The sequence below is a fragment of the Pinus tabuliformis genome, chromosome 2_1 (genome assembly GCF_031772625.1).
Source record: "Pinus tabuliformis cultivar Carrire ecotype Pingquan chromosome 2_1, CPIR1, whole genome shotgun sequence".
In the NCBI taxonomy this organism is placed as follows: Eukaryota; Viridiplantae; Streptophyta; class Pinopsida; order Pinales; family Pinaceae; genus Pinus; species Pinus tabuliformis.
The window spans coordinates 541,951,192-541,961,566 of record NC_142299.1 but is presented as its reverse complement, the minus strand read 5'-3'; positions in this window follow the sequence as shown (position 1 = coordinate 541,961,566).

Here is a 10,375-nt window from a genome sequence, read left to right as displayed (position 1 = left end):
CAACCATGGTCAACCATGGCCAGTAATCATCAATAACCATGGTGACATTATGACAAATATTGTCTCATGGTCCAATGCCACATTGTCACAACCATGGTCATCCATGGTCAACCATGGTCCAACGTTACATTGTGCCAAAGATTGTCAATATCAAAATCAACCATGGTCTACCAAGGTCAATCATGGTCAACCATGCTCAACCATGGTCCAACGTCACATTGTGGCAAATATTCTCTCAATATGAAAATCAATCATGGTCAACCATGGTCCAACATCCCATTGTGACAAATATTGTCTCAATATGAAAATCAACCATGGTCAACCATCTTTGTTTTAGGGTTTATAATATTTATCTTAGGGTTTATATACCTTGGGTTTACAATATTAATCCTTTGGGTTTTTGAGTTTTTAGTATTAATACCTTGTTTTTAGTAGTGCCTTAGGTTTATAATATCAATCCCTTGGATTAATTAATCTAAGGGTTCATATTCCTAGGGTATAATATTATTGATAGGGTTTATACTATTAATCCTATGGTTTGATATAAATCCCTTTGGTTTATAATACATTGGGTTTATAATATAAATTCCTTCATTTCATAATATAAATCATAGGGTTTATATTCCTAAGGTATAATATTAAGCCTATGGTTTACAATATTAATCCCTTGAGTTTATTAATTTTAGAGTTTATATTGCTATGGTTTAATATTCATCCTAGGGTTTGATGTTATTCCCTTGGGTTTATATTCCCTTGGTTTTTAATATTAATCATTTGGGTTTATTAATCTATTGAGTTTATAACATTAATCGTAAGGTTCATGATATGAATCTTCAAGTTTAATGTTTATTTTAAGGTTTATAATATTTATATTAGGGTCTATATCCATTGGGCTTATAATATTAATCCCTTGGGTTTAATATTATTCCCTTGAGTTTTTAGTATTAATCCCTTTGTTTTATAATATTAATCATACAATTTATAAAAGGTTTATAATATTAATCATATGGTTTATATTCGTAGGGTCTAATGTTACTCCCTTGGGTTTATAATATTAAGCCTAAGGTCTATATATTAATCATATGGTTTATATTTGTAGGGTATAATATTATTCACAAGGTTTATAATAGTAATTCTAGGCTCTAATTTAAATCTCTTCAGCTTATAATACATCAGGTTTATAATACAAATTCCTTGGGTTTTTTAATCCATTGGTTTAGAATATTATGTTAATTATGTTATAGTATGAAATATAACTATTAATATAATATTATATAAAAACATATCATTATATTAATATATAGTATAGTATTAATATAATAACCATATTATTCTTTATATCATTCTTAACAATTACAAATATTTAATTTTTAATAGCCACATTTATATTATACACCAAATAATTATTAATGTGGTAGATATAAGCCTATCGACATATATCAACCACATTTACTAATGTTGTTGTAAGTGTACTTCATATATGCCTATCGGCGTATATCAACCACATTAGTAAATATGGTTGTGATAGTTATCTTTTATGAAAATATTATTGCTATTTTTTTATCAAGCCAGAATAGGTGAGAATATTCCCTGTGATGGAAATTCAGGTTAAAAAGAATAACATAGTAAATGCGATAATAGCCACAAGATTTCTAAGGGTTCTTTTTTTCTTCAACTTAAACTTCTTTGTAATTTTTCTATTAATGGAATAAATATTTATTTTTGTTGCATGATACTATCATATAAATGTTTGATATCATTTTTTTCTTTCTAGAAAGTTCTTGAAAAATATGCATGAGTTTTTATTTTATATTTTTTTAACTGTATAAAGTTCACTGAACAAAAAAGTTTCCGACTCTTTTTCTTGTCGAGTCTTGGATATTATGATAAAATCTGCTCTTCCTGAGTTCATACCTCTCCCTTTCTTAAGTCTGAACTCGTGCATAGTGGTTACCGGTAAAATATGTCGATACCAAATGCTGATAACAACCTCCGTTGCATTTTTTAAGAATACTTGACCAATTTGGAATATTTTTCAAAGTTTGATACCACCTAAGGATATGGTATTGGATAGAAATTGAATCATCCTTTCTTGAAATAAAATAATACAAACTAGACAATAAGATAACAATTGTATAGCTCTTTTTCAGATTTTTCCTATGTCTCTTTACTTGCAGCAAATAAAATTATCCTTTAAGCTACATTATGTGTAACATTTTCTCCCAACCGTAAGCCAATATTTCTCTGGCTACCCTCGAGCTTCCTCTAACTATCAGAAAATGACTTGGAAACCATGTTTACAAAGTGAGTAATTTGTCTTTGCCACTATCTGAGCAACACCTTCCTCTACTCCTAGGTGTAGTCAACATTTTTCTCCCACTAACTCTTGGCTAAGAGTTTTGCATACTCTTCCCACCAAGGTTTGTAGTTATGGGTTGCAATCTTTATCTCCGACTATTTCCTTTTTGTCTGTCTATGATGGTCTGGCCTCTCTCTCTAGCCACTACTTCCCTTTTGTCTGTATGTCTAGGGGTTTGGCCTCTATCTCTAGCCACTATTTTTCCCAATCCCATTCTTGGGAATAATCAGTTTCCAAACTGTTTCCAGACAGTTACGGCCAATTTCCACCCTAATAATCCTTCGTACATTTTCTAGGAGCAGTTAGATATTTCCATCCCTTACTGCTTTGTATATACACATGTGCATAATTTGGTATGAACTTGAATATGAAATTCTCTGTTTCCTTTTACCAATTAATCTCTAACACACTACATAAATAACTTCAATTAATTAACTAATTCTCAATATATCACAAAATAATCTTTTAATTCATAAAACAACTTCTAATTTATTTATTTCCAATTCACTAAAGAAAATATAAAACAACCACTTAATCCATATAAGTCAACATTGAACAACAATAATGTCTCAATAAAGTTAATGAGGGTGTTACATCATTTCCATGGACTTCATTACAGGCTTTGTTGAACAACAATAATGTCTCAATCAAGTTAACCGGAGTGTTACATCATTTCCATGGACTTCAGTATAGGTTTTCTAAGGACATCCAGATAGCATGATTCTATCAGTATTGTGGTTGACAGGTTGAGCAAAGTAGCTCACTTCATGGAAGTGAAGTCTACTAATTCATCTAGTGAGACAAGTTATATCTTCATCACGGAGATAATGAGGTTGCATGGTGTTCCCAAGAAAATATCATATCACACAAATGTCAAGTTAACTTCCAAGTTTTGGAAGGAGTTGTTTGCAGGATTGGGGATATAGTTAGCTTTGAGCACAACTTATTGTTCGTAGATATATGGATAGACAAAGAGGGTTAACAAGATTATTGAGGACATGTTGAGGATTTATGTCATGCATCAACAATAGAAGTGCTAGGAGTATCTTCCATTGGTGGTTTTCACATATAATAATGGGTACCCATAATCCATGAGGATGAGTCCATTTGAGGCTTTTTATAGGTAGATTTGTAATATTCCTATCAATTCGAGTGATCCAGTGAGTAGGGTGTTGATTGGACCAAATATTTTGTATAAGATGAGAAGGAGAGGAATTTAAAGGTAGCACATGACATGCATAAAATTTATGTAGATCAAAATAGAGAATCCAAGGAGTTTTAGGTTAGAGAGCACGCACACTTGCGCATCAAACCCAAGAGAAGCTCCTTGAGGATAAGATCATGTGCTAAGTTGGAAACTCAATATTTTTGGGGTTTTGACATCCTTGAGAGCATTGGACCAGTCGCCTACCAACTTTCACTATCACCAACAGTGAAAGTCCATTATGTTTTCCATGTTTCATTGCTTAAGAGATATGTCCAAGATGTTTATCATATGATTAATTGGTCTATATTGTATATGGAACCAAAGGGAGAATTTTGGCGAGAAACTAAGTGAATTTTGCAGTGGAAACAACTCATGATATGGAACACAAGAAATAGAGCAAGTTAGAGTGCATTAGAAGCACTTTGGGCCCGATGAAGCTACATGGGAAATGCTTGATCATATGTGGGCATTGTATCATTCTTTATTTTTTGGTTGAGTAGATGTGTTTGGTTTATATTTATATATGCATACGTGTATTATAAATATTGTAATGAGTTGTGTTATAAATCTTCATTAAGCAGTATGTTGTAAATACTACATCGATTTGTGTTGTAAAGCTCCAATAAGTAGTATGGTGTTCATTGTGTTAGTAGTTTGTCATTGTAAATGTTGGATCAAGTTGTTTTATAAAGCTCTATGGGCAACATGTTTTGCTGGTAATAAGCATCATTGAACACCGAGGGTGGTTTTCACCCAAGGGGGAGAGGTTTGTAAGAGCTATTGGTTGATTTTCCATGTAAATAAATAAGACCAAAGTAATGAGAAATGTATTCCGAGCTGAATGGTGGGTAAACATTATAGTGGGAATCACTTGTGGTTTATTAATGTGTATGGAAATTGGCAAAGGAAAAGAGGCAATAAATGACATTTAATTATGAAAATAATGGAAAAAAAGGAAGCTGAAGGGACACATATTTGCATGCAAGGGAAATTAGAGGAAAAATGAAGGCAAATGAATAAAAATAAGACATCAATGATAAAAAATCACCAGAGAAACAATTCATAGATTTTGGTTTAGTGTTTTTCAGTTTAACATTTGGCTCTCTTACACTCTTGCACACTTAGAGTATTCTTGGAGCACTCTAGAATTAACTTGGATTTGGAGAAAGAAAGCAAAGTAAAGTGATGAAGTGCAAGGAGATAGTTCAACAATAGCTACATCAGGCTTACTTTGCAGGTAATAGGTTGCATGTTTGATCTCCTTGTTGCTTTTTGGATGCATGGTATATGCATGTGGTTCCTTGGTTATGTGTTGTCATTGGCGTGGAGAATTGCCTAGATTGATAATGGTTTCAACCTTGCCTTGTCATTCCTAGATATCCATGATGTAATGGGTTTCCCATTTGGTTTTATGATTAGCTCTCAGATTTCATATGGATGTGGGTTGGGACAAATTCTCTAGAGCCCTGAAACAACTTGGGTTCCATGGAGGTCATGGGTTGATATGGGAGATCTTTGGAGCTCTGTAACAGCTTGGGTCCCATGTAGAATGTGGGTTGAGTTACTACTTCTTGGAGCCATGGACATCTTGGGTAGAGACTAATCTGGTTGATGTTAGTCATTTCTAGACTGTAACTGTGAGATCACTTTGCTTGAGGGTTGACGTGGTTTGGTCTCTGGAAGTTCTAGTTGGTTTTATTGTAGTTTAACATTTATGGTCCCACATTCATGCTTGAAATATGGTGTGAGGGTGATTGGCTAAAAGAGAGATTTGGTTCAGCCTAACCTATGGCCGAGTGGTACGTGGAAGTTCCTGACTTGGTTGGAATTTTCATATGTTAATATAAGATATCTTCCTATTGTGATCTATGAGCACTTGTACTGGTTATTATGATAATCTTATAGATGATTTGTCCACAGGGGCTTCATTAGGGGAGAAATACAATACCACTTGCATTCATATTGGGGGATATATATTGAGAAAAAATGATATAATATATTTTGCATATAATAGGGGGTAAAGGGGTTTTATATTGGTAGCTATAAAAAATGGAGCTTAACGTTAACGAAAAAATATAAAAATATATTAAAAAATGTTAATGAAAAATGGATACCTACAATTTCTAGTGAAAGAGGATAGCCTGAAAAATTGGAATAGATATCCTAAGCACATGCACATAATAGGGAAATTTGGGTCATAACTACATGTAGGCAGGATTATGGGTGTGGTTGGACCCTCATAATTGCATGCACAATATGTCAAGGATGCAGTTGGGGTGTAAACCAAGTGATAAAAGAGTTCTAACTTAGGGATTAATCACTTGGGGTGGTTGGTAAGCTCCTCAGTGATCTATAGTCTCTAAGGGATGTCAGTTTATTTCTTTTTCGTAGGCTCCACTTCCATAACTCAAACTTGGAGGTTAGTTCATATCATAGTGACACTTAGCTCATGTTTACCTGAGAAAGCATGTCAAAGTGGGTAAATGTGGGAGGGGTAGTTACAAATATAATGTGGAAACTCTTTCCCTTGACCACTAGCACCTTGGAACTAATTTATCCAGCTACATTCTCTTCTTTTAATTGCATAAGAGTGTGTCTATTTCCATAGTTCTCGAAGCTATAGGTATTATTCCTTCCATCGTGAATAAATCTCTTGTCATATTTCCAAGGAATTTGTAATAAAATATGACAAGAATCCATAGGAATAATATCACATTTAACCTAGTCCTTATAAATTCCATTCTAAAATTATACTTGGCATTGCCCACTTAATAATACTTATTGTCCCTTTTACAACCAATACACCTTCTAGGGAGCACTATGTACTATCTTCTTCAACCCTAATTTGTAAACCATTTTTGTAGACTCTCAATTATCAATAATTTCACTATCAATACTGACTTTAGAACATTTAACTTTTTCTGTAGGAATTTACAGGGTAAGTTCCTAAGATAGAACACTAAAGGACATCTCTCACAATCAGATCACATATCAATACACCAGTATTCTTGACATGGTTAAAACCCTCAAAGAGGTAAATAGTCCACAACCTGAGCCAACGCGGCCACTTCAAGTAATTTATTAATAAAAGAATGAAAAACATAAGCTTCTCTCATGAGCGGTTACACTACAAATGACCCTCCATGCTCTTTAAATAGAGATCATGGACCAATCGGGTGTTAAGCCACGGATCAAGTGTCAGAAATACCGAGGAGAGAATGAACCATCGGATCACTACATATTGTGACCGTCAGATTGTAAGTTACAAAAGTACATAGTAAAGAAACACACTTTACCTAACTCTACACTAGACCAAGTTATACTTAACTATTTCCTATGTGTCGGAATATCCTAACATCCCCCCTTAAGAACAACTTGGGATAGGATTGAAGGATGTACAAATATGACATAATAAGAGAAGGAAGGAGGCATTAGAGCCTATCCCTCCTTAGTGACAACTTCCTGAGCTCCAACCATAAATCAAAGTTTAGTAAACTTTGCCTCTATGAGAGCCTTTGTAAATATGTATGCAACTTGATCATCTGTTGAACAATATTGCACTTCAAGAACATGGTCATGAATGAGCTTTCTGATGAAGTGCATGTGAAGTTCAATGTGTTTGATGTACTAATGTTGGACTGGATCTTTGCATAGTTGAATGGCACTTTGATTATCACACCAAAGTGTAGTCGGATGTTGCTACTGAAAGAAAAACTTTGACAGGATCTGATGAAGCCACAGAGCTTCCTTACTAGCTTCTATAGCACCCTGATTCTCTGATTCTACTGAAGAAAGAGAAATGGAACTTTGTTTCTTGCAAGCCCATGGAATAGGTCTTGAACTAAGAGTGAACACATAACCTGTAGTAGACTTCTGATCATCAGGGTCACCAACCCAATCGGAATTAGTGAGACCAACCAATAGAGGAGATGCTTTGGCACTGTAATGAATCCCAAACTAAACGTACCTCGAACATAACGAAGTATTCTTTTAGATGCTTTCCAATGACTTTCATGTGTGTTTTTCATAAACCGAGCAATAAGGCCAACAACAAAGGAAAGGTCAGGACAAGTATAGGTCAGATACAAAAGTTTTCCTACAAGTTGACGGTATAAGGTAGCATCAACTTCAGGTGAAGTACAAGTGGCTGAAAGTTTGGCTCCAGACTGAAAGGGAGAAGGGGATGGCTTATAGTCTTCCACGTGAAAATGGCGTAGAAGATCACAGGCATACTTGGACTGGGAAAGGGAAATACTTTCCTTGGATTGCAAGACTTGAAGACCAAGAAAATAGTGCAAGTGTCCTAAGTCTGTCATTTCAAACTTCTTTTTAAGGTTGGACTTCACATGGTTTATAAGGTTGGGATCACTACTAGTAAGGATAAGATCATCAACATTAACAACAAGAATGATAAGAGACTTTCCCACTTTCTTGGTGTAGACAGTATTGTCAAAATGACACATAGAAAAGCCAATTTATAAAAGAAAGCTATCCATTTTGGCATACCAAGCTCGAGGGGATTTCTTGAGACCATAAAGGGACTTCTTAAGTTGACATACAAGGCCAAATTCTGTTCGTATAAAGCCAGTAGGTTGTTCCATATAAATTTCTTCATGCAAGTCCCCATGCAAGAAGGCAAATTTAACATCCATCTGATGGACTTCCCATTTGAAAGAGGTAGCAAGGGAAAGATCAAGGTGGATAGAGTTCATTTTGGCAACAGGGGAGAAGGTTTTAGTATAGTCAATGCCTTAAACTTGTGAAGAACCCTTAGCAACAAGACGAGCTTTATGTTTATCAACTTTTCCATCTAGTCCGTACTTGGTTCTGTAAAACCATTTGCATCTAACAAGTTTTTGTCCCTTTGGAAGAGGAACAAGATCCCATGTATCATTTGCCAATAATGAACAATATTCTTCGTTCATATCTGTGTCCCAATCTGGATGACCTGAAGCTTCTACAAATGTGTTAGGATCATAATTCGTTGAATCTTTAGCCAGTAAAGAAGAGGCTCTATCGAACTGGGAACATGTACGTCGCTGATCTGTAGGATCATCGGCAAGAGTACCTGTTGCATCCCTAGTAGCACAGACCCATTTGGGAAACTGAGGAGAAGGAAGAGGATCTTGAGAAGGTGGGGGAGGATTTTCATCCTCGCTATCATCATCTAAAGAATAAATATTTTTAGAAGTAGAAGGGATAGAGAGAGGTGGCACATCCGTCTAACTAGGTTCGTGGGCCGATATATTTTTAGCAAAATTTACATCTCTTCTAATCATAACATTTTTGGACTTATGTGGAATAAGTATATATCCTTTGACATCTTCACAATATCCACCAAAAATACATTTTTCACTCTTAGGTTCTAAAGCTTTATGTCTGTCATCTGGAATATGGGCCCATGCTTCACTTCCAAAAACATGAAAATGACTTACATCTGGTTTAATTGAGCTCCATGCTTCTTCTAGAGTAATATTCTTTAAAACCTTAGTAGGAGTGCAATTTACTATGTAATTTTCACAGTTAACTGCTTCTGCCCAAAAATTAAGACCAAGTCCTTTAGATTGAAGCATACAATTAGCCATTTCCTTTAAGGTGCGATTGTTCCTTTCAGCTACACCATTTTTTTGTGGAGTATATGGAACAATATGTTGCATTTGAATTCCATTCTCAATGCAAAAGTTGATGAATTTGTTGTTAATGTATTCTCCGCCATTATTAGATCTTAGCTTAAGAATTTGATGTCCATATTGTTTTTCAACAAAGGCCTTAAAGGCCAAGAACATGTTAAATAGTTCACTCTTGAGTTTTAAGAAGTATACCCAAATGCCTCTGGAGAAATCATCAATGAAAGTTAAGAAATACTTGTAGCCAAAGAATGACACAATTGGAAGTGGACCACATAAATCACTATGCACAAGCTGTAAAGGGGCTGAGGCGTGTCGAGAGGCACATTTTTCAAAACTATCTCGATGATGTTTTCCGAGTACACATTAGAAACAAACACCATCTCTACAAGATACCATTGGAAGACCTATCACCATATTTTCTTTACATAGATTCTGAAGGGAGCGATAGTTTAAGTGACCAAATCGCCCGCGCCAAAGTTTTCTCACTTCATCATTATGAGCAAAAAATACTGAGGGAAGATTTGATGAGCCAAATTTGTTAAACTTATACAACCTTGTAGATTCATCAGCAATGCCAGTAGCTAAAATATGTCTAGGATCTCTTAGCTCCTTAATTACAACATCGTGAGGTGAAAATTCAATGATTTTACCTTCACTTGAATGAGTTATCTGATATACAGATAGAAGGTTGCAGGATAAGGTTGAAACACATAATACATCATTAAATTGGAGATTGTCTAGATGAACAGTTTCAGTCCCTACCACACTAAGAGATCTATTATCACCAACATATATATTTTTGGTGTTACAATCATTTAAAGAAGAAAACATGGCTTTGTTTTTGGCCATGTGATAAGAAGCTCCAGAATCAATGAGCCACTCATGAGAATGAGAAGAAGAAGATACATTTAGTGCATATCCAGACTGAGATGCTTGACAACCATATGTAGAAAGTGCTATTCCTGAAGATGAAGTTGAAGTTGAAGAGTGCTCCAAATGGATGTTATGCTTCTTCATTGCTGCTTCCTAGGCTTCCATATTCTTAAAGCATTTGGATTCTAAGTGGACATCTTGATTACAAAAGTGGCAATGTCTATCAGTCTTCTTACCTTTGTTTTTATTTTCCTTATCATTTTGTTGAAATGATTTTTCAATTTGAGACTGAAATTTCTTAGGACC